At 43.8% G+C, this 24,172-nt stretch overlaps 1 pseudogene; it reads left to right on the top strand.

The window, feature by feature from the left end:
• The first annotated feature begins 1,108 nt into the window (after positions 1-1,108).
• LOC128588731 (cyclin-dependent kinase 16-like) lies at positions 1,109-2,542 on the top strand (annotated as a pseudogene).
• The last annotated feature ends 21,630 nt before the right edge of the window (positions 2,543-24,172 follow it).

The following is a 24,172-nucleotide window of genomic DNA, read 5'->3' as shown; positions in this document are numbered from 1 at the left end:
GGCTGGGAGGGGGCTGTGGAGGGGGGTGACCAGGCAGGAACAGAGGGCTGGGAGGGGGCTGTGGAGGGGGGTGACCAGGCAGGAACAGGGGGCTGGGAGGGGGCTGTGGAGGGAGGGCACCAGGCAGGAACAAGGGGCTGGGAGGGGGCTGTGGAGGGAGGTGACCAGGCAGGAACAGGGGGCTGGGAGGGGGCTGTGGAGGGGGGTGACCAGGCAGGAACAAGGGGCTGGGAGGGGGCTGTGGAGGGGGGTGACCAGGCAGAAACCGGGGGCTGGGAGGGGACTGTGGAGGGAGAGCACCAGGCAGGAACAAGGGGCTGGGAGGGGGCTGTGGAGGGAGGTGACCAGGCAGGAACAGGGGGCTGGGAGGGGGCTGTGGAGGGAGGTGACCAGGCAGGAACAGGGGGCTGGGAGGGGGCTGTGGAGGGAGGTGACCAGGCAGGAACAGGGGGCTGGGAGGGGGCTGTGGAGGGGGGTTACCAGGCAGAAACAGGGAGCTGGGAGGGGGCTGTGGAGGGAGGTGACCAGGCAGGAACAGGGGGCTGGGAGGGGGCTGTGGACGGAGGTGACCAGGCAAAAACAGGGGGCTGGGGTGGGACCGTGCAACAGTGAGTGTGGGCAGGGACCGGGGGCGAGAAAGGGGACATGAAGTGGCAGGGGCAGGCAGGGACCGTGTTCGAGAAGGGGTTGATGACCTAAATAGGTCCAGGGGGCACCAGAGGCGAGGAGGTGGCATGAGTGGGGTCAGGGGAACAGGCTGGGGATAGAGAGGGATGGGTGGGAGACGTGGGACGACTGAAGGACAGCAGGAGCGGGAGAAACATTGCTTTGCTGAAACAAAGGAGATAAAAAGCCAGATGAAATGTTAGATCTACACAAGCCATGACAGAGAGATGAAGGAACATTCAATATCTATGGATGAGTGAAATGTTAGTCTAAAACAACTCCATTTTCAAGTCCTCTGCACAATCTCTGGTGAGAGCTGAGTGGGCCGCATATAGATCGAGGTTCCCCAAGGGCACTACCACCACCACAGCCACTCTCATCCAGGTCTATCTGCTCAGAGGCACCTGTGGTCTTATCTATGCCTCGGCCACTTCCGAGTGTCATGGACACCTGCCCTTTCATCTTCTGCATCCATCCATGGCCACTGGCGGGGGCGCGAGCAGCCTCAGAGCCGCGGGGCAGGAGCGGCGGCGCCTGGGGCGACAGCCCGGGCTTAGGCCGCGTGACCTCCTTCTCCTCCTACCGGTCCCAGCAGTCCTTGAAGATTGGGTCTGATGGGGAGTGACCAGGCTTCGGCCACATCCTAGGATAAGGTGCAGGCTCCAGTGAGGGTGCGCATGCGCAACCATGCCCCACTCCAGATCTCCACTGAGGACATTAACAAGCGCCTGTCACTACCAGCTGACATCCGGCTGCCTGAGGGTTACCTTGAGAAGCTGACTCTAAATAGTCCCATTTTTGACAAGCCCCTCAGCCGCTGCCTCCGTCGTGTCAGCCTGTCCGAGATTGGCTTTGGAAAACTAGAGACCTACATCAAGCTGCACAAACTGGGCGAGGGTACCTATGCCACAATATACAAAGGCAAAAGCAAGCTTACAGACAACCTTGTAGCACTCAAGGAGGTCAGACTGGAACACGAAGAGGGGGCGCCATGCACTGCCATCCGGGAAGTGTCTCTGCTCAAGGACCTCAAACATGCCAACATTGTTAGGCTACGTGACATTATCCACACGGAGAAATCCCTCACCCTTGTCTTTGAGTACCTGGACAAGGACCTGAAGCAGTACCTGGATGACTGTGGGAACGTAATCAACATGCACAAGGTGAAACTGTTCCTGTTCCAGCTGCTCCATGGCCTGGCCTACTGCCAGGGCAGAAGGTGCTACACGGAGACCTCAAGCCCCAGAACCTGCTTATCGAGAGGGGAGAGCTCAAGCTAGCTGACTTTGGCCTGGCCCGGGCCACGTCAATCCCAACAAAGACATACTCTAATGAGGTGGTGACACTGTGGTACCAGCCACCTGACATCCTGCTTGGGTCCACATACTACTCCACTCAGATTGACATGTGGGGTGTGGGCTGCATCTTCTATGAGATGGCCGACCCCTCTTCACGGGCTCCGCAGTGGAAGAACAGCTGCCCTTCATCTTCGGCATCTTAGGAACCCCAACTGAGGACACGTGGCCAGGCATCCCGTCCAATGAGGAGTTTAAGACATACAACTATCCCAAGTACTGAGCCGAGGCCCTTTTAAGCCATGCACCCCGACTTGATAGCGACGGGGCTGACCTCCTCTCTAAGCTGCTACAGTTTGAGGGTCGAAATCGGATCTCTGCAGAGGATGCCATGAAACATCGATTCTTCTTCAGTCTGGGGGAGTGGATCCACAAACTTCCTGACACTACTTCCATATTTGCACTAAAGGAGATTCAGCTACAAAAGGAGGCCAGCCTTCAGTCTTCATCAATGCCTGACTCAGACAGGCCAGCTTTCCACGTGGTGGACACCGAGTTGTGAGTTCTAAGCCACAGACTGAGGCCCCCAGCAGGCAGCAGCTGGAGGGATGCCACACCCCTCGCAGGGCAGCCCCCAACTGCATCCTCCCTGCTTGCTACCTGCCTACCTGCCTGAGCCATGTTCACCTGCCCACTGGTCCCCTGCTGCCCACCTGAACACCCGACCATTGGCCTGTCAACCCACCCATTGACCTGTCTGCTGGGTGCTAACAAAGCTCTCATCACTCCTTAAAAAAAATAATAATAATAAAACAACTCCATTATTTATCATTCCAATTACATGACATTCTGGAAACGCAAAAATATAAGAACAGTGCAAATCTCAATAGTTGCCAGGGTTTGTGGACCAACAAAGGGTAAGGGGCCTTTGAGGGCAGGGAGACGGCACCACATGAGGACACAATGGACAACGGGGCTTTGAAGGTGTCACAACTGACAGAAATGCCCAGTAGAAAGAGTGAACCTGAATGGAAATGATTAACTTTAGAGAATCAGATGTCAAGTTTTAGATTAATTGTAATAAATGTATCCCAGTAAGTAAAGATGTCATTGATCATTCCTAATAGGACATGGGGGAGAGAGGAAAGATTGATAGGGGAACATGGATCCATTTTTATGTCAACCCCAAACTCTTCTAGATGAGATGATGCCTTTATTAGAAATCATCATTTAGCACCATTCTTTCAGGCAGATATTTTCAGGGGTCAGGGCAGGACAGGGTCTCACTCTGCCTCCCTGGATTGAAAGCTAGAGTGTGGGTGGTGTCATCATAGGTCACTGCAACCTCAAAGTCCTGGGCTCCAGTGATCCTCCTGCCTCAGCCTCCCAAAGGGCAAGGATGACAGGCCTCACCCACCAAGCATGGTCCACTGAGATGTTTTTATGCCAATGGTCAATAACCAGATAGTATCTAGACATGAGCTTCAATTATTCTCTGCCATCGAATGTGAACCAATCTTGACTTGAAAATGTATATTGAATTCTGTGGTTGCAGCAGCACTTATGACTTGGAAAATTAAAATATTGCTGCATGAAAAACACAGCTTACACTCTTCATAGGTTTGTATTACATCTGGGACACCAAGTAATACCCAGTCACTATTCTAAATAACCTTCATGGTCACAGTAAGTTTTTCAGGTGACCAAAACTGATGCAGTACAATGCTCTGCTCTTGGGGGTGGCGTGGGGGGTCAGTGCTGTCAGCAAAGAACATGGTTAGTGCCTTCCCAATAGGGACAACTGTAAGCATCTTCCTGACAGAAGTCCAGAGAGAACTAGTAAAATTGGATTCTGAGTTTGAACATCTGATCCCATTGTTTACTGAGTTCCAAGCAGAGCCATTTGATGAAAGCTGGGTTTCAGGGAGATCGTGGGGTTCAGGGAGCCTGTGTGGGCCAAGCCTTCATGGAGATGAGACCACAGAGAAAGGCAGCAGAGCAGAGAGACAGAGAGCAGGTGGTGCAGAGTTAGGGATGGGGTCCAAGCCCATTGACAGGCACCTACACCTGAGAAGGTCATGAGGTCCCTCTGTCCTCAGTTCTCTGCACTGTCATATGACTATGGTAATAGGCTTATTTGTTGTTACGACATGAGGCAGCTGAAATGACTCAATCCAGGTGAATCGTGAGGAAGAGGACTGGTCCCTTAGTCGTCTTCCGTGTTTCCTAAATGGCAGGGGGAACAAACCGGACACCAGGTAGGTGCTTGCACCACTGCAGGGCAGTGGGGGTGGAGGGTGATTTCTCATCCCTTCTGTGGGTATGATGCTCTGCAGCTGTCAGGGAACATCTGGCATTATGGCCTGTGATCCCCACCTCAGACTGTGGGTGGGCAGAGGAGGTGCTGTACCTCCTGTTTTCTACTGTGTGGTTGTGACATTGAGGGAAGCTAAGTGGCTTTTAGCATCACATCATGAAAGAGTGATGGATCTGGCATGGGATGCGTACCTGGTCCCATGGGAGGCGCAGATCTCTGATGACTGGGACCTCTCCACCATATCCTGGACTCCTGATTCAAGAGCTCCCCTGACTCTTTCTCCAACATTCCTACCCGTTGTTCAAGGGGAATCCAAGTTGATGCCCCGGAGGACATGCCTGGATAAGGAGGTTGCCCTGATCACGACACATCCTCTCTCCTGTACCATACACATCTTCCATCCCTAATGTGGCCCTGTTTCCACTGAAGGAAATCCTCTTAGGGTCTTGGCATCACATCTGTGGCCTTTCTCCCCCAGTACTGTCATGCTGTGAGCTGCCCCTCATGTGACCACACTGAATGACCAGTGTCTGCTTGTCCCCCAAGTGTGCTCAGAATGTAGGACATTGTGAAAAACTGCCTCATAATGTTTTCACAAACAATAACCTTTCCTACCACTCATTAAACCCAAGTTAGCAGGCAGGGAGAATTCACTGGAAGAATAGCCATCTGGGCTGGTGCTTTGGTAGTTTATTGAGATAACCTAGTAGCCTCCTTGTCTACTTATCTGACCAGCCTCTATAGAATTAAAGTCAATGCGTGTTTTGTTTTATATAGTGACACCAGGGAGCACACACTGAGATTTGTTGTTTTTTTAAATTTACATATGAACAGAAATGACATGCCAAATGTTGACTGAACTCAGCACACATTTCAGGAAAAAGAAAAGACATGTGAAACATGGAGTTTAACATGTGAAAACCCACAAAGTCATCTCCTGCTTTCTGGATTTCCTTCAAATTTTTAAAATGAATGGTTTTAGCAGGTACTCAGTTAAGTTAAAATGACATGGAAATAGATGTTCCCATATTTTCCAATTTAGGGGACACCTAATTGAGCAATGTTTGAGGATCACAGGACATAAGAAAAAAGAATCTATTTTTTAAAGGAGGAGATAAACTTCAGGGCAACCTGCTTGACAGGAGTATCAACTATAAATTGGGGAATCAAACAAAACCATAAACACATTATAACCACCCATGGGAAAATGCCAAGGATAATTTTGTAAGTAAAATATTGTGAGAAATACTCTAGTCACTGTGAAGGAGCAGAGTGTCCCACAGGTCAGTATGAACATACCTTTGAATCGGCTTTTCAGGTTTCCCATGTTGAATGGCAAGTGGCAGCAGGAGGGGCCAAGATATATACTCTCATGTCACCACGGTGATGGGTGTCACAGAACCTTCCCAGTGAAGGCACAATCCACACTGTGAGGTCCAACTGCTGCTCTGCAGGCAAGTGGGCTTTCAGTGTGCAAAAGTGTCATCGAAGTTGAAATAGATTATTTGAAAAACTAAACCCCAATCCCCCACATACTATTCTCTGTTTCTTAAAATAAGTCATAGCAGAGACACGGTGTACCCCCAAATAGAGTCCACAGTGAGGATTTGAAAGGAAAAAGATACAAAAATGACCTGTTGACAACAAGCAGAGGTTCCATTCTTGATTTGAAACACATCCCTGGACATTTCTACTGTTCCTGCAGCATCAAATAGTTCTAGAATCAAGAAGGCCATATTGTTCAGGATGAGATAAAATACAGTAGTTACAGATATTTAATTATAAAATGTCATAGTTAAGAATATACTTACCAAACCGCACTTTCATCATATTTACATGTATTACTGTGTCCTTAGTTCTAGCTCAAGCTCTGTAAATTCAAGGAGGAATTTCTCTTTCCAAGTGTATGCAAATAACTGGGTGTTCATTGAGTAATTTAGTAGGGGTGAGAGAGGCTGTATGTTCACCAGAGCATCTTCTGGAGAGTGAACATTCTCAATGGATACATGCCTGTATTGCCAGCTACTTTGTGGTTTTTCTTTTTTTCTTTTTTTTTGAGACAGTCTTCCTTTGTCACTCACAGTAGGGTGCAGTAGTGTCATAGCTCACAGCAATGTAAAACTCTTGGGCTCAAGTGATTCTCTTGCCTCAGCCTCCCAAGTAGCTAGGACTACAGGTGCCCTCCACAATGCCTGGCCATTTGTAGAGAGGGCGTCTCACTCTGTCTCTGGCTGATCTTGAACTCCTGAGGTCAGTCAGTCCACTCACCTCATCCTCCCAGAGTGCTGAGATTTCAGGCCTGAGCCACAGCGTCCAGGCAAAACCTATTATTTGTAAAGCCTTTTAAGGCATCAAAATATTCTTACCCGAGGGCGGCGCCTGTGGCTCAAAAGGGTAGGGCGCCTGCCCCATATGCTGGAGGTGGCGGGTTCAAACCCAGCCCTGGCCAAAAACTGTAAAGAAAAAAAAAAATTCTTACCTGAGGTTCTTTATTATTGATTATAGTGTATTTTCTGTGAAATTGTATTTTCATACACCATGTGCCACTGATTGAAAATATTTGCTCTCTATAGATACATAGGGATCATAGGTCATAGTTGAACCTTCTAGTTATCTAGAAAAACATTCTTTTTTAATGTCATATTAATTTCCATACAGAATTTCATAAGCTAAAGTTTCTAATATTCTTGTTTTATAACACCTTATGACTGTGTTTCTTGGAAGGCCAGTTACCTTAACATCAGTTTATTGTGTGTTTGGTTTGTCTACGTCTTATATTCTTAGATAAGAGTGTGTAACTCTATATATACACTTTAAGTCAAGGTGAGGTTCAATCAAAATATTAGGCATATGTATATCACTAATAATATATGTATGTGTTTTTCTTAACAGACTTTCTTTATGATTATCTTATATATTTATTTTCTTGTTTAGTTTTTTTTTTTTTTTCTTTTCTGAGGCAGAGTCTCACATCGTCGCCTTTGGTAGAGTGTCGTGTACTTATAGCTCACAGCAACTTCAAAGCCTTGGGCTCAGGCTACTGTCTTGTCTCAGCCACCCTAGTTGCCGGGACTACAGGCACCCATTACAATGTCCAGCTATGTTTTAGAGATGGGGTCCTGCACTTGCTCAGGCTGGTCTTGAACCTGTGAGCTCAGGCAATCCACCTGCCTAGGCCTCCCAGGCTACTGGGATTACAGGCATGAGCCATTGAGCCCCAGCTCTTCCTTAGTTTTTAATGTTTCTTTTATCTTATCTAGTGGAATGATCATAAAAATAGTCTTAATTTCACCAGGTGCTCAATGATGGATCTATGTTTTTATGTGTGTGAGAGAAACACTTGTTATTTGAAGGTAATTTTTGAAAAGATTTATTGACTGTCTCTTTTTGTTATCTGTTTAAAATTGTATTATTAAAAGAACACATAACAAAAGGTATTATCATACTGGATGATTCACACCTGAGATCCTACCTAGCACTCTGGGAGGCTGACGTGGATGGATTGCTTGAGCTCAGGAGTTAAAGACCAGCCTGAGCAAGAGGGAGAGAGAGACCCTAGCCTGCCGTGGTGGTTCACGCCTAGAGTCCCAGCTACTCAGAAGACAGGCAACAGGATTTCTTTCTTTCTTTTTTTTTTTTAATTTTGGATCAATGTGAGGTACAATTAGGTTACAATGTTTGCAATAAGAGTCCTTATTGTGATTGTGTCCCACACTGAGGAGTCATGCCTTCTACCATTACATTGTGCCCATTTAGTGGGAGCACAGTAATCCCCGCTTCCAAAGAGGATCTCTTGACCCAAGAGTTTTAGGCTGCTGTGGGCAATTATGATGCCATGGCACTCTACCCAACAGAGTGAGACTCTGTGTCACAAAGAAACACAGCCAAACATATTCCTAAAAATACTTTCTTTTCAATGTTGAATTTTTTCTTTATTAAAATGAACTTTTATCTTATAAAAAAATACCTTTTTTTTTTTGAGACAGAGTCTCACTTTGTCCACCTTGGCTCAGTAGAGTGCTATGGTATCATAGTTCACAGCAACCTCATACTCTTGGGCTCAAACAGTTTTCTTGCCTCATCCTCCCAAGTGGCAGGGACTACAGGCAAACACCACAATGACCAGCTATTTTTAGAGATGAGGTGTTGCTCTGACTCAGACTGGTCTCAAACCTGTGAGCTCAGGCTATCCACCCACCTCGGCCTCCCAGAGTGCTAGGATTATAGGAGTGAGCCACCACATCTGACCTTAAAAATCTTTTTAAGTTTACATTTCAGTAGTGTTAAGTATATTTGTTACTTACTGTTATACAGATCTCTAGAACTTTGAAATCATTCAGATCTACCACTCAATACCCCCTAAGTAAAAACTCCTTTTACCCTCTCTTCAACCCTTGAGTAACACCCTTGACAAACACCATTCTATTTTCTCTTTCTATGAGTTTGACTACTTAAGATAGCTTATGTAAGTGAAATTAATGTAATATGCATCATTTTGTTGCCAGCATATTTCAGTTAACATAATATTCTGAAGGTTTGCTCTTATCATACCTTATGATGAGGCCTGCTTTCATATTTAATGGAAGACAGAGCCTCAAATAAGAAAACAAAATTTTTAAGGTGGCAAACCCAGGGAGGGGCAGGACTGGTTGGAAAACAGACATGTCTGACTGCAGTGTCAATAAGGGCCTCCTAACGTTGGGAACATTCTCCACCCCTGTTCTGCTCAGTGAAGTGCTGGGTGACTACCCTCCCAGGAGACACTGCACTGTGCCTAAAGTGCATTTTTGCATTGTATGTTTTTACACCACCTTGCTAGGTGGGTTTTCCTTGTCCTTTTAGAAAGTATTTTTTTTTTCCTTTTCAAGTGTGAGGAATTCCAGAGGGCAAGACTCATTTCTGCCTTTCCTCCTCAATACTAGCATCCAAATAAGGGAGGGAATGAACATCTTAACAAGCAAAGAGGTTAGCTTTTTTAGGTGAAGGGATACCAGAGGACTACTCTCCGCCCCAGAGCACGTAGCTACTCTCAAGAGAGACTTCACCTCTACCATCTCAGGCTGTTCTCTAGCAGATGACTCAGGGACACGTCTGCTAGATGGCTGCTGTAGGCATCTTGGTTAATTCTAGACAGTTATGAAATACAGAGCCATGAAAATACAGGAAGGTGGCTGAGAACACGTCACACTGCAAAGTTTCCAAAAGGGAATTATAGACAAAAATCCTATAAGTAAACCTTTCAATGGTTCCATTTTGTGAAGGAAGTTTGAAGTCTTTTGTGAGTGGAAGGGAAAGAACCTGGATAGAACTACACATGGGGCTTAGGGCCTAATCACGGAGAAGTGATTTAGGGCCGAGCTTCGTGGGGCAGGCCTGTAGGCAGAGACCTGTATAGCTCAGCTGTTTCCAGAAGACTCCCTAAAGGTGATTGACTGCCTCCAGATGGTCCATTAAAGGTCCAGCATTCAAACATCTTATTTCCGCAGAACCTTGCTTTGTGGTTTTGTTTTTGATTATTTAGCACAAAAATAACTTTAGATAATGTTAGTGAAGTGGTAACCGGTTAATCAGGTTAAACCTTAGCACATAAGAATAGTTTGAGGTAATATTAGTGAAGTGGTTATCAGTTAATCCAGTTAATCTGTAGGCCACTAGGTGCCAGGCAGTAAGAGGCCTGGGGCCAAGTTTTAAGTCACATGTTTATTGATTAAGTTATGTGCCTATATAAGCCTTGGTGGAAGAAATAAAATTGCTGTTTGCCTGAGTGAGCTTTCAGCCTTCCTTATTCTCCCACATTGAATCCCAGGCTTAATCTCTGTGGCATCGCCCATGCAAGAATCATTCACACAACAGAATTTAAATTCAAACACATTCTCTACCTGGGAAAAATAAAAGGGGAAGCAGTACAAAAATGATTTTATTATAGAGTGTCAGGGGATCATTCTCTGGTTTCCTCTCAAGGGAAATGTTCACAGTAGGAAAATATCATTTGAACACACTGACTGCCACACCAGGAAAAAAAATTCCTTGGGGCCATGATGTGTTATTAGATCAAGAAATGTATGAGTGATATATGCTTCACAAGGCCCCAGGCTCATAACTAGCATATGCTAAATGCTAGTGACACAGTAGTTAATGTGTTACAAATGCCTTTCATGGGTGGCTGTGCATGATGACGGGTGGGAAGGACCTTTAGTGGAGCCGTCCTAGAGCAAAGGGGCAAAGGGAGAGGGCTGGATCAGTCCCAGTGTGGCATATCGACTACAGTGGTGGCTGGGAGTGTGCAGCATGGAAGCAGACAGCAGGATTTTCCCAGAGGTGTGGAGAACTATCACATCTGGGCAAGTTTTGGCAGGTTCCCCCATGCTGCAGTGCCTCTGGGAGGGAAGACGCCCGGGGCTACTGTGGCCAGATTGGATTGCTGGCTGGAGCCACTCTGACGAGGGTGGCAACCCATGGGTCATACACAGGGGAGGGCTTCCCAGATAGAGGAGAGCCACAGAAGCGGGTGTGAGCTGACATGTTGCTGGGCGCCCATCGGGAAGTGAACATGTGGCCTTATCAGGCTCAGGAATTCTGAAAGGAATGAAGAAGTAGATACTCCCAAGCTGAATTTGGGGACCAGTTTGGGGTCCTGTCTGGTGCAGCCTCTCTGTGGTTTGGAAGTGGGGAGACATTCGTAGGGGGAGAAAGTTTCCTATCAGGGTCATACCATTGTTGGAAACACTGTGCCATGGTGCTGGCGGGCTTCTTGCTGGGGCAAGGTGGACAGCATCCTGCCTGCGGGAGTGAGCCTTCACTCGGGACAGGCACAGGAACCCCTGATCCCCATTGTAGAGGCCTGTTGCTGAGGAACTGTTGAGAACTGTGGAATCCCAGGTCTGTGGGAGCTAAGTGCTGAGGTGGACGGGCAGCCACCAGGAGCAAGTAAGCTGGCATACTGCTCTAAGCCTGGAACCAGACAGAGGTTAATACCTGTGTTGTTTGTCCCCCAAATTCATAGCACCACTTGTTGTCCAGGAAGTATTTTACAGCATAAATATACTACAGAAATCTAATCCCTATGTCTTGTATATAATTTTTTTTTCTTTTGGTTGCTGTTGCTTTTTTCTTTTCTCTTTTTTTCTTCTCTTTTGTCTGTAATTTAGCTTCCTGAATTGGTTGCTGAGAGTGCTTATATCAGATTATCTTAGCTTTTTAAAAAATTTACTTTGTTTTTCTATTCTAATATTTTCTTTCAATGCGTGTTGCTTTTTAAGTTTGGATTTTTCTCCTAGATCCCATTTGTTACATTCAGCAAGAGCAAGGACATCTATATTCTTTTAATTTTTTCTTTTTTTCTGGCTTTGGTTGCAGAATTTTAGCTTGGCCTACTCCCTCACCCTAGTACTCCCCATGGCATTCTCTCAGTTGATAGAGGCCCTTCTACTCACCCCATCTCTCCCACATGAAGTACTTCAGCACCAGCCAAGATATGAACTCCCACCCCATTTCTAGTATTGCCTTTCTCTTTTTCTTGGTTTGTTCCCTGTTTTCTTTCCTTATGACTCCTCCCTCCCTCCCCTTAATTTGATCCAAAAGTACATTTAATTTTCCTTGATCTATGCATATATATAGTCTCCTCTTTTTTCTTTTTTCTTTCTCTTTTCACCCTTTCGTTGCTGAGGACAAGTGGGACACAGTGGTGGCCTAGAAGGTTGACCCCAGCAGTAGCCTGGCTGAAAGAAGCCAGAAGAGCTTGCTAATCTTGGCCCTAGAAAGAGAGTAGTAGGAAGATCACAGTACAGATCTTTTCTACTTTTTTCTCCCCACCCCCTTACCTTCTTCCTTATCCAACTATTACTTCTTGGGTTTTGTGTTTCCTTTTCTTCTTGTGTTTTTATTTATTTATTTATTTATTTATTTATTTATTTATTTATTTATTTGGCAAAGGAAGAGTCTGGCTGTGGTCAGAAAAATAAGGTGGGCCTATCTATGAGAAACCCACACAGCTCAGCTTGTCACAACCCTCGAGCTATAGGAGTGGCCATAGGACAGAGCTGAACAACAACATCTCTTCCATCACTCTCATCCTCCCTTCCTGTCCTCCATTTCACCTGCTCCTCAATTTTCTTCTATTAGCCTCCCTTCTCCCCTTGTTTTTACCTTTCTTTTTCTTCTTTTTCTTCCTTTTGCTTTTACCCTACACTTACCCCTTTTATTTTTTATTTCCTTTTTCTCTTCTTCTCTTTCTCCTGTACCTTCACTACTCTTTGCTTCCTGTACCCTTCTTTGCCTTCTGACCCTATACCAAGAGGCCTCTTCCTCACCTAAAGTCTGAGACAAGATAACTTGAAGCAAAGGAAGAATTGTGAAGGAGAAAAGTGTACAAAGAATGGAACCAAAAAAAAGCACACATGAGGAAGAACCAACAGAAAAACTCAGGCACCACAAATAACCAAATTAGAGCAACTCCTCTAAGGGACCATGAGGCAATTTATAAAGAAGTCTCTTCCTATAAAGAATTCATGGATTCAACAAAAAGAGAAGGTAAATAAGGTTGATTAAGTTAATAAAGGGATTGGAAGAGAAAATGGAAGTACAGAACCAAAAGTCAGTTGAGAGATATGTAGATATAGAAAAGGGAAGGGTGGGGAAAGGAAGACCACAGAGAGGGAAGGAGGGAGGGAGGGTGAGGTCTTGGTGTGTGACACACCATTTGGGGGCAAGACACGATTGTAAGAGGGACTTTATGTAACAAATGCAATCAATGTAACCTGGTTTCCTGTTCCCTCAATGAATCCCCAACATTAAAAAATAATAATAATAATAACTTCAAAAAAAAAAGAATATAGAAAAGATATGGATGAGCTTAAAGAAATGAATGAATCTAAACTCACTCAGAAATTTTTGATCAAATTCCAACTTCCACAGTGGTGAAAGGATTCAAAATGTCCACTGGACTTTTGAAAAACTCAGTACCCAAATCTGCAAGGCTTATCAATATTTTAAAATAATGTGAATGGTTTAAATTGTCCTCTAAAGAGACACAAGTTGACTTACTGGATATAAAAACTCAGACCAGATATCTGCTGCATAGAAGAATCTCATCTTACCTATTTAAAAATAGAAAAGATCCGTACTGTTATCTTCCTACTACATCTATTTAAAAGATAAATATAGATTCAGGGTGAAGGGATGGTCATCTATAATTCAGGCAAATTGAAATCAGAAAAAAGCAGGGTTGCAATTTTATTCACAGATACCATAGGCTTTAAATCAACAAAAGTAAGGAAAGATAAGAGTGGTCACTTCATATTTGTTAAGGGTAACACTCAACACGATAAGATTTCAATTATTAACATTTATGCACCTAACCAGAATGTGCCTCAATTTATAAAAGAGACTCTAACAGACGTGAGCAGCTTGATTTCCTCCAGCACCATAATAGTTGGAGATTTTAACTATTTAACACTTTGGCTGTGTTGAATAGACCCTCCAATCAGAAACTCGGAAAAGAAATGTTAGACTTAAACTTAACCATTCGACAACTGGACTTAACAGATATCTACAGAACATTTCATTCTAACAAAATTGAATGCACATTCTTTTCATCAGCCCATGGAACATCCTCCAGAATTGATCACATCTTAGGTCACAAGTCTAACCTCAGCAAATTTAAAAGAATTTTAATTTTATCTTCTCGGACTATCATAGAATAAAAGTTGAACTAAGTAACAACAGCAATCTATATACTCATACAAAAACATGGAAACTAAATAACCTTATGCTGAACAATAGCTGGGTTATAGATGAGATTAAGAAGGAAATTAAAATTTTTGGAACAAAAATGACGATGAAGACGCAAATTACCAGAACCTCTGTGATACTGCAAAGGCAGTCCTAAGAGCTAAATTTATAGCACTGCAATCCTTCCTCAAGAGAATGGAAAGAGGGAAAGGAACAAGATGGCAGCCGAGTAACAGCTTCTTTGCAACTGGGCATGGTGAGACTGAGGCGAGAAGACTCCAGACATTTCTGATTGGCAGGATCTGCCCAGAAACACCCCCTTTGAAGACACAGGGAGTCAGTGAGAGACTTCTGGACCCCAGGAGGAGAACAAAAGCAGTGGAGAACTGGCAAGTGGTTGCATGTGTTCATTTGGTCTAATCCACCCAGCAACTATAAGTAAAGCAGCAGTGAGATTGCAAACTGGAAAGGCCTTACCTGTGAGCTGGTTTTGTTTTTGTTATTGTTTTCTTCTTTTTTTAGGACTTGGCACTCAGTTGTACCATCTTGGGAGAACTTGGGCAAGATTGCAGAGGACTTTAGCATTGTTTTAGGGCCCCAGACTGAGCAATGAGCCAGACGGAGCTAATACTGTTCAGCTATGGGCCACACGGAGCCATTGTGGGAGAACTGCACCGACAAGCTCTTCCCTCAGGGTCACAGAGCAAGGATCAGGCAGGAAACCTTAGGTGAGTAATCTAGTGACTGAACAGCCTAAAGGAGGGGACTAAAACGCCTTACAGCCTTGGCCCTCAGGGGCACAGAGTGAGACCCATTTGACACACCGGGTAAGTGGACAGCCACTTCAGGAGTAATACCAGTGACAAGTGCTTTCCTGCGAAAGCTTCTGTTTAGCCAAGGTTAAGAAGTTTAAAGTGGGCTGAGGAGAGATTTATACTCTCCACCCTGTGGGTTTGAGAAATCAGCAGAGGTCTCCAGTCTCCTCTCATATAGTTGTGTCAGTTTTGTGATTGACATCTCATACCCCAGAAGATCACCTGTTGCCCAGAAAATATTCAGCAAGATATATATACTGCTGTCTTTATGTTTTTTTTTTAATTTCAACATTTTCCCTCTAGATTTTTCCCATTCATTTTTCTTTCTTTTCTTTCTTCATTTTTCTAGTTTAAATATAATTTTCCATTGTTGCCTTCTTTACCAATTAGAACTTCATTTTTGCTAGTGTTTCTACCCATATTATTTGGTTTTCCCCCATTTTTATCCCATAAAATTTTCTGTTTGCTTGTTATGGTTTCATTTGTAGCATTTTTGTCTTTTCTGTCTACTTGGTGAGGTGGGTTTCTGTGTCCAGTCTAGCAAAGAGCTGCTGACCTCAAGGAACTACCAAAACCACAACCCCCTGATGTTGGGGGGGTTTAAGGTTTGGTCAAAGTACCCTACTGTACACCTACAATGCTCCTGTCTCCCACTTTCTCTGCCTCTCTTCTTTTTGTCAATATTCCCTTTTACTCAACCCCTTCTTTTTCTCCTTTTTTTTTTCTTTTCTTTTTTCCCTTCTTGCTCTTCAGTCTTCTCATCCTTCTGGTCCTGAGGGCCACAATGCAAACCCCCCAGGCCTCAGTTTTCCCATCTGAAGAAATCGGCATGGACATTCAAATAGCCTTCCAGGCCTACTTAGTGGATATACTGATCAAATGTCTGTCAGGGGGACTGAGAAAGACCAAAAGGCTAAACCCAGGCTAGAAGACCATGGGCGTGGGCTGAGTTCTTACACTGGGCCCAGAAGATCACACCACAGTGGAGTCTCTCAACTAAAGTCCCTCACCCCCAGCCTAAACTGACTTGTTTGTCTGCCCTCCGGAGAAATCGGGACGTTACCAAAAGTTCAGCCCTTGTCCTCCTGGTCATCGCATCACAATTAAGAAGTCAAGTGGTTTAAGGAGAAGGAAAGAGGACCTTAGGAATTAATTTCTTCATTTGAGGAGGATGGAGACCACTGTCTAAATGCCATCATTGTCCACATAAGCAGAAAGATAGAGCTTTCAAATGGAGAGCTTACAGTTCCAGGCTGTTGTCATTTGACTATACAATTAACAATTTGGATCATCCTGAGGAAGGAGAAATCAATCAATCAATCTTATACTACTTAATGATCCTGAGAAAGCAGGAGGCAGCTTCAGAAAAACTCCTCCAAAGATAAGAAGAAACTTTTCACCGAGCTAAAATAATCTTGGACAAAAACTATGGAACAAGAGCACCTTAGTTTCTTGAGTATTACAATCATTAACTGTTTGTACCCTTTGTTGTAACTATACCTATGCAGCTGATACTGAGCTGCAGAAAAAAGTCATGAGTTGGAGACTAGCCTGAGCCAGAGCCAGACCACATGTCTAAAGTTAAAGCCAGGCATTGTGGTGGGCACCCATAGTCCCACGTACGTGGGAGGCTGAGGCAAGCGAATCACTCGAGCCCAAGAGTTGGAGGTTGCTATGAGCTGTGATACCATGGCACTTTACTGAGGGTCATAAAGTGAGACTCTGTCTAAATGAATAAATAAATAAAAAGAAAAAATAGTTTGAAAAAACTGTTTCCCTGGAACTCATCATTTTATGCCCTGAGGCACCTGAGTTCACCCCAGCAGTTCACCCCACAGTTCCTTCCTCTGTGTTGTTGGTGTAAGTGTCTGCCAGATTTAAGTCACCATTTTTCCAGCAACAACAATACCTTCTCCATGAGCTATAACCCCGTGACCTCCACCCATCAGACAGGCCCAGACCTTAGCCCCCCTGGCCTCCATGCAGACAGTTCAGCTGAGCCATCTTCAATGGCACAAAGAACTAAAGACACCTGCCCCTCCTGACCACTGGCCTGAGGCATGGACAATGCAGGGTTTATGTATGTATGTATGTATGTATGTATGTATGTATGTATTGAGACAGAGATTCACTCATTGACCCGGGTAGAGTGCTATGACATCATAGCTCACAGCAACCTCAAACTCCTGGGCTCAAGTGATCCTCCTGCCTCAGCCTCTTCAGTAACTGGGATCACAGGTGCCCACCATGACACCCCAGTAGTTTTTCTATTTTTAGTAGAGATGGGGAGTCACTCTTGCTTAGTTAGGATGGTCTCTGAACTCCTGAGCCCAAGAAATCTTCTTACCTCAGCCTCCCAGAGTGCTAGGATGACAGGCATGAGCCAGAAGTATAGGTTTTAATACCCCAAAAGAATGGTGAAAGTCTTACACAGACGGAAAATACTTTTTGTCATTTTTCTTGGCCATTTCCTGTGTTAGGAGAAGAGAGAGAGAGAGAGATAATAGCCAAATCTCCAAGCAGGCCAGTTTTAGCCACAGATAAGGAAGTCCCCTCTGCTTCACCTTTATGAGGAGAGCAACTTTGAAATGATCAATGTGCATTTTGTTCTTGTTTTGCTTTCCTCAGCCCTTTCAATTGTATTTTTTTTTTATTGTTGGAGATACATTGAGGGTAAAAAGAACAGGTTACACTGATTGCATTCATTAGGTAAAGTCCCTCATGTAATTATGTCCCACCCCAAAAGTTGTGTCGCACACCAAGACCCCCACTCCCTCCCTCCTTTGTTCTTTCTGCGCTCCCCTTCATCACCCCCCACCATGTACTAGGTCATCAACCGTCCTCATATAAGAATGAGTACATAGGATTTTTGCTTCTCCATTCTTGTGATGCTTTGCTAAGAATAATGTGTTCCATTTCCATCCAGGTTAATATAAAGGGTGTAAAGTCTCCAAATTTTCTAATGGTGGAATAGTATTCCATGGTATACATATATACCACAGCTTGTTAATCCATTCCTGGGTTGGTGGGCATTTAAGCTGTTTCCATAATTTGGCGATGAATTGAGCTGCCATAAACAGTCTAATGCAAGTGTCCTTATGGTAAAAGGATTTTTTTCCTTCTGGGTAGATGGCAGTAATGGGATTGTAGGATCAAATGGAGGGTCTAGTTTGAGTCTTTGAGGGTTCATCATACTTCCTTCCAAAAAGGTTGTATTAGTTTGCAGTCCCACCAGGAGTGTAAAACTGTTCCCTTCTCTGCACATCCACACCAGCATCTGCAGTTTTGAGATTTTTGACGTGGGCCATTCTCACTGGGGTTAGATGGTATCTCAGTGTGGTTTTGATTTGCATTTCTCTAATAACTAGGGACCATGAACATTTTTTCATATGTTTGTTAGCCATTCGTCTGTCTTCTTTAGAGAAGATTCTATTCATCTCTCTTGCCCATTGATATATGGGATTGTTGGCTTTTTTCATGTGGAATAATTTTAGTTCTCTGTAGATCCTAGTTATCAAGCTTTGGTCTGATTCAAAATATGCAAACATCCCTACCATTTTGTAGGTTGTCTATTTGCTTCGGTTGCTGTCTCCTTAGCTATACAGAAGCTTTTCAATTTAATTAAGTCCCATTTGTTTATTTTTGTTGTTGTTGCAATTGCCACAGCAGTCTTCTTCATGAAGTCTTTCCCCAGGCCAATATCTTCAAGTATTTTTCCTATGCTTTATTTGAGAATTTTTATCATTTCTTGCCTTAAATTTAAGTCATTTATCCATCTTGAATCAATTTTTGTGAGTGGAGAAAGGTGCAGGTCCAGTTTCAGACTTTTACATGTGGATATCCAGTGCTGCCAGCATCATTTATTGAATAGGGATTCTTTCCCTTGGTTTATGTTCTTGTTTGGTTTATTGAAGATTAGGTGGTTGTAAAATGTTAGTTTCATTTCCTGGTTTTCTATTCGTTTCCAAATGTCTATGTCTCTATTTGGTGCCAGTACCATGCTGGCTTGATCACTATGGCCTTGTAGTACAGCCTAAAATCTGGTATGCTGATGTCCCCAGCTTTGTTTTTATTTCTAAGAACTACCTTAGATATACGTTTTTTTTTTCTGGTTCCTTGTAAAATGAAGAATCATTTTTTTCCAAGTCTTGAAAGTACGATGTTGGTATTTTAATAGAGGTAGCGTTGAATCAGTAGATTGCTTTGGGACGTATAGACATTTTAACAATGTTGATTTTTCTCAGCCATAAGCATGGTATGTTCTACCATTTGTTCATATCCTCTACTATTTCCTTTCTTAGGGTTTCATAATTTTCCTTGTAGAGGTCCTTTACCTCTTTTTCTAGGTATATTTCTAGGTGTTTCATTTTCTTTCAAGCTATGGTAAAGGGAGTTGTGTCCTTAATTAGACTCTCATCTTAGCTGTTGTTGGCAGATACAAAGGCTACTGACTTGTGGGCATTGATTTTATATCCTGAGACATTACTGTATTTTTTGACGACTCCCAGGACTCTTGTGTGAGTCTTTGGGGTTCTCTAAGTATAAGATCATATCAACAGCAAAGAGGGAGAGTTTAACCCCCTCTGCTCCTGTTTGGATGCCCTTTATTTCCTTCTTTATTTCCTTCTAGTCTAAGTGTATTGGCTAGAACTTTGAACACTATGTTGAAAAGTAATGGTGACAGAGAACAACCTCATCTGGTTCCAGTTCTTAGTGAAAAAGCTTTAAGTTTTACTCCATTCAGTAAAATATTAGCTATGGGTTTGTCACAGATAGCTTTGATCAGTTTCAGAAATGTGCCAATATGTCTATACTCTTCAGTGTTCTAATTAGAAAAGGATACTGGATTTTGTTGAATGCTTTTTCTGCATCTATTGAGAGGATCAGATGGTCTTTGTTTTTGCTTCTGTTGATATGGTGAATAACTTTTATTCCCATACTGCAGAAATCATTCCAAAATATTGAGGAGGAAGGAATCTTCCCCAACATGTTCTACAAAGGAAACATCACCCTCATACCAAAACCAGGAAAAGACCCAACTACAAAGGAGACTTCAGACCAATTTCACTAATGAATATAGATGCAAAAATTCTAAAAAAAACTCCTAGCCAATAGATTACAGCTTATCATCAAAAAAGTCATACATCATGATCAAGTAGGTTTCATCCAGGGATGAAATGCTGGTTTAACATACACAGGTTCATAAACGTTCTTCTCATTGTACTTTATGAATTGAAGCATTGATAGATTCTAGACTCACAAATGAAAGGACATGAAGATTTTTGCACTAAATTTGTTGCATTTTTGTTTTTCTCAAAGGTAACAGTAGGATGAGAATGACAAGGATATGGTGATGGTGTTACTCACAGCGACCCACTGTTGCAGGAAGAGGAAGTCCAGTGGAGAGAATGAGCACCCAAACACTGTGTTTAAAAGAGGAAGAGCTGTATTTCAGACAGGGGAGCGATGGCACAGAACAATTCATAATAGCCACGCTCCCTGACTGGTTCAGTTTTCTCCTTCTTACCTCCAGTCAAAAAGTTCTGGCTCACAGGTACCTTGCTCATTAGTCATTTTGAATCAAGCTGGAGAAGCTGGCTCTGGCTTTTACAGAAGTGAAGCAAGCATTTGTTTCCAGGTCCCAGGAAGTTAAGTTTCTACAAATTTATAACAGCTGAGTCACCACAGGGAGGACCTCGCAGGTATATCCTTGGGGTCCTCTTGAGAAAACCTCTGTTCCTTTAGACCTTAATTTTTCTGGGTAACTTCCCTCTCCGCCTCTTGGAAGAAGGGACCATGACACACAGCCTTCATTTTGCTGACAGTGGCGGAGGGGTGTGTGGGTGTGTTTTCAGGCTGCTGTAACAAAGGCAGACAGACTGAGTGGTTTAAACAACAGAAATCGATCCTCTCATACTTTCAGAGGCTCCAAGTCTGTGTCAAGGGGCTGGCTGTGTTAGTTTCTTCTAAGGGCCTCTCCTTGCCTGGCAGGTGTCTGTCGTCTCCCTGTGTGTGTCTGCATCCTAATCTCCTCTTCTCATAAGGACACTAGTCAGATTGCATGAGGGTCTACCCAAGGTCGTTCTACCTTAATTACCACACTTAAGACCTAACTTCAAGGATGTAGTGAAGTCAGATTCTGAGAAATTTGGGGTTAGAACATCAACAAATTAACTTGGAGAGGAACACACAAGTCAGCCCACTATAAACAGGGCTGTAATCGTAATGGTCCCAAGTTCAAATGCCTACAGTAGTGATTTTCAACCAGTGTGCTGTGAGAGGATGTTAGGTGTGCCACAAAAATGTTTAAAGATCATTCATTAAATTATTTTGAAAGAAGTTCAAAGTATATTCTTTTCAGTAAATACATTCTTTTTTTTTTTTTACTCTTTTTTTTTTTCATTCAACATAATTGTTAGTGCACTGTAGAAGTTTCACTATAGGTTCAAGTGTCCTATGAGATAAGCAAGGTTGAGAAACACTGGTCTACTGAGTTCAGTAAGATAGAAAAAATGAGTAGAGTAGTCAGGGTGGGCACAAGCTCAATCCCGCGTACAAGAAGGACAAACACATTGGTCCTAGCAGGCTCTGTCCTGACAGAATGCAGAGGCAGCATGGCCAACGCTTCTGATTTTCAAAGAGAAGTCGAAAGTCTGCTTTCTCATGTGAAATCTGATCCTTAATTATTGGCACTGAATTAAAATGTTTTTAAGGCTGCATAAAGTGAGTGTTTGCATCTGAGGAAGGCCTCTGACAAAGGCTGTGAGGGTATGCCCATCTGGTGAGGTCAGTGGCCACAGGTCAGCACTGGGGGCTCAGACAGTCATATGCAGCCCCTTCCTGGGAAATGCCGCCCGGGTTCAGATACGTTAAACGCTGATTGTTAACGAGCTGGAAAGGAAAGGAATAAAAAGCATTACCATGATTCTAAGAAAGCATCTCTGGTTCATGGGTCATTTACAATTGCTTATCAAAACGATGCTGTTGTGCATGCCCCATAACTGGTTTTTAAACTTCTATACCTTTGATGTTTTTAATTCATTTGGAAGCACTATAATAGGCAGTACAGGAGAATTACTTCCCTCAGTTCTTCATGTAATCAGGATAATTGATCTCGTTAGTGATGTAAATGGAAAAACCTCTAGAGTTCTTCTGAGGAGAATGAGCTCCACGTAATGCTCACTACATTTAAATTTTGCCCCCGAATCATTTGGGATCAATCAAAAATACATTCCCCAAACTTTTTCTGCCAAACATCCTGAATCACTAGTTAGCAAACAATGCCAAGGAGGAAGTCTTTAGCCTGCTGATGTCTGTGTGCCTGTTATTTCTCATACCTTACAGGGCCCTGCACGCGCTCAGACTGATGGCATCATTTGACACTCACAGGTGTCTTATTACAAATGTATTTACATAGTATACATGTTTATTTACAATTTCTTTTCCACATTGCCAAACAACCTCTTTTGAAAATTCAAAGAGCAATTAATCCTGTAAGAGTTTTTGCTAAACACAATAAACTCAATTTGCATTATTTTTCCCCTTCTCTTATTTCTGTCTCTCCTTTTCCATGAATTACTTGGCTTAAAATGCCAGTTTTTTCATAGTTAGGTTCTCTTCTGCCAGAAAAGGTAGTGCTCTGAGTGGTCCTTGCTCTCCCTGTCCTGGAAACCCCAGTTAGCGGAGATTCCCTCCAGGCAGGCAGTCTTGAAGTTCTTTCCTGCACCTAACCTCTCTTTCTTATTTTGCTACTAAATTTATTGTCCTTTTCTTCAGCATCTTCATTATAAAAGCTACTTCTTTACTGCAAGGCAAGTATGAAGCCCTCTCTGAGGTACCTTGTCAAGTTGTTTCTTGCCAGCCTCAAATCTCCTAGTCTCACCAGTTGAAGTGAGAGAGACAGAGAGGGCGAGGAAGGGGAGGCAGAGGAAGAGGGGGTGGGGGAGAGGAGCAGGGGGGAGGGGGGGAAGCTGCAGCAAATTCTCTAGCACGAGTCCTCGAACTGCGCCCCGCGGGTCACATGAGGCGGTGTCATTGTAATTGTTGCCATTCTGTTTTTTTACTTCAAAATAATATATGTGCAGTGTGCATAGGAATTTGTTCATAGTTTTTTTTTTTTTTAAACTATAGTCCGGCCCTCCAATGGTGTGAGGGACAGTGAACAGGCCCCCTGTTTAAAAATTTTGAGGAACCCTGCAATGTATCCACAGTGGTATCACTGGGTAGTAGGATTGTAAGTGAGTTATTTTACCATCTTTATTTTTCTCTTACGATCTTTATTTTTCTTAGCATTTTACAAGATTTCTACTATGAATGTATACATTTTATTTCAGTTTCCCTAGAAAACAGAGCCTGTGGAAAAGCTTACAGGCTAAGCAGTGCTTCAACCTATCTCATGGCGCACTTGAACCTATAGTTTAACTTCTTCGGTGCCCTTAAATTACATGGATCAAAAGAAAAAGAGTTTAAAAAGGAATATACTTACTGTGCTTGGAACTTCTTTCAAAAATAGTTTAATGAATGATCTTTAGGAATTGTCACAGCACACCTGAGAACCTCTCATGGCACACAGGTTGAAAATCATGAATTTAAAGCTTCATTGGAGATGCATCCCCGGGGAAGCAAGAATGAAGAAGAAAGAGTGAGGCCGGGCAAAAGGAAAACAAAACCGGCTGGTACAATTGCTAGCCGGTCACAGCCTGACACCAATCACAGCTGATGGCACAGCCACTAAGTACCTCCCCACACAGGTCACATGGAGGTGTGACTCTGTACCATCAGCCGGGCTGGTCACTAACCAGTGACATCTCCTTGTCAGAGTCTGCAATGACCCCCGCCCCCCACAGGTCACATGGATGACAGGATCCAGGGCTGCAGTGACCTGGCCTGGCCAGTGCCCTCAGGCAGCTGTGTCTCCTGTCACTCAACACTACATGTGGGGCTCTCGGTCTGCAGAGTTGGTGGCAGCAGTGGAGACAGTGGCCAGGGCTTCATGGTACATAGACAGCTTGAGCGCTTACCACGGCTGCTCTGACTGGGAGGCAACGTCTGGTGATGGAATTTTCTTAGATCTAAAATAACAGAAAAGTTTGTTTCAAAATATTTGATTCAACCTAAGTCTTTCTCCTCTTATTCTTTTTTTGTCCTGCTCATTCCACCTTCTTCACATCCCAGCTCCAAACTGGATAAAGCATTTCTAAGTTGGAGGTCAAACCAATAGGCCCCCAGGTACCAGGCCAGTAACACCCACAGGGGCCAGCTCGGTGGAGGCCAGAGAGGGTGAGGCCTGCGGCATGTGTACAGCAAGCACCCATGAGTCACAGCTGCTGGGCTCCCGCCCACCACTGTCG

This window comes from Nycticebus coucang, chromosome 6, assembly GCF_027406575.1.
Source record: "Nycticebus coucang isolate mNycCou1 chromosome 6, mNycCou1.pri, whole genome shotgun sequence".
Taxonomy (NCBI): domain Eukaryota; kingdom Metazoa; phylum Chordata; class Mammalia; order Primates; family Lorisidae; genus Nycticebus; species Nycticebus coucang.
Note: the sequence above shows the minus strand (reverse complement) of the source record. Positions and strands in the feature narration are given on the sequence as shown.